A 772-nucleotide genomic window follows, 5' to 3' on the forward strand; every position below is an offset into this window, starting at 1 on the left:
TATGAGTTGCAAGCAACTCGACAGCACATAACAACAAACACCACCATTATGAAAGATTTTGACCACGGAATCCTTTAGTGTTGCAACTAAAGGTTTGAATTTGTTCTCCAATTCTTTCAGCACGAGAAATGGAAAGAAATAAAGAAATGCAAAGAAATGTCAAACCCTTTTTGTGTTCTAACTCCAGCTCCTTATACAATTTGTTATAATACTTTATCTCAGCATTTCTTCCCCTTGTTTTTTCTTTTCATTCCAGTGCAATTTTCAATCTGTTCTGACATCCATTTTGGTATTTTCTTTACCTCATGATATATAATGACCTTTTGCTTTCTTCATGGATAATGTCCCTGATGTCATTCCATATATCATCTAGTCTTCATTCATTAGGGCTCAATGCCTTAAATCTATTCTTTTTTTTCTTTTGTTTTGTTTTTGGTTTTTTGGGTTTTTTTAAAAAAATCTATTCTTAAGATGACTTTTTTCCTTCTGAAATAAAATTCTATTTGTGAATTCAACAAAATAATTTCTATAAAATAAAATAGCAAAATATTTGAATAGAAGAGGGTGGGCTGTATCTGTGTGCAGGGGTATTTAGTTTTTAGACAGGTTTCAAAAAAATTATACATATTCAAGTTATCAATTCTCTTTTAAATACAGTATTAACTGACTCCCTTAGGATCTTTAATCAAATGTTTATTCTGAAATTGAGATGTCTTAATTGTATCAACTAACCAATAGTTTTTCTAATTAAACCCTGCTTTGAAAGTCAAAA

The sequence above is a fragment of the Elephantulus edwardii genome, unplaced genomic scaffold (assembly GCF_000299155.1).
Source record: "Elephantulus edwardii isolate Elephantulus edwardi_28Jun2011 unplaced genomic scaffold, EleEdw1.0 scaffold00232, whole genome shotgun sequence".
Taxonomy (NCBI): domain Eukaryota; kingdom Metazoa; phylum Chordata; class Mammalia; order Macroscelidea; family Macroscelididae; genus Elephantulus; species Elephantulus edwardii.